Source organism: Penaeus monodon, chromosome 34 (assembly GCF_015228065.2).
Source record: "Penaeus monodon isolate SGIC_2016 chromosome 34, NSTDA_Pmon_1, whole genome shotgun sequence".
In the NCBI taxonomy this organism is placed as follows: domain Eukaryota; kingdom Metazoa; phylum Arthropoda; class Malacostraca; order Decapoda; family Penaeidae; genus Penaeus; species Penaeus monodon.
In genome coordinates this window covers 3,930,167-3,930,402 of record NC_051419.1, presented here as the reverse complement: position 1 = coordinate 3,930,402, position 236 = coordinate 3,930,167, and the positions used below count along the sequence as shown (strand labels likewise).

General features: G+C 46.6%; 1 protein-coding gene across 1 annotated transcript in view; it reads left to right on the top strand.

The window, feature by feature from the left end:
- LOC119594510 (transcription factor RFX4-like) overlaps positions 1-236 on the top strand; it is a 33,789-nt gene that overhangs the window by 4,668 nt on the left and 28,885 nt on the right. The gene's annotated exons all lie outside the window — the stretch shown is intronic.

The window sequence follows — 236 nt, the reverse complement described above, 5'->3', positions numbered from 1 at the left end:
AGTAACCCATTAAAAAAAATACACTTTTACAAGCCTCCCCCCTCCCTCCCTTCCCCATTTACCCCTTAATGACGTAACCCCCGAACGAGACAATACCAAAGAATGTAAGAAATAGATTTGGAAATGAACCATATTTCGCACGTGTTGCCATGGCATAACCCCCCAGGTGAGTGATAATTAGCGAGAGGCAACAATGGGTAAGGCCAGGTGTGAGAGTGCGGTCACTTGTGCCCCTT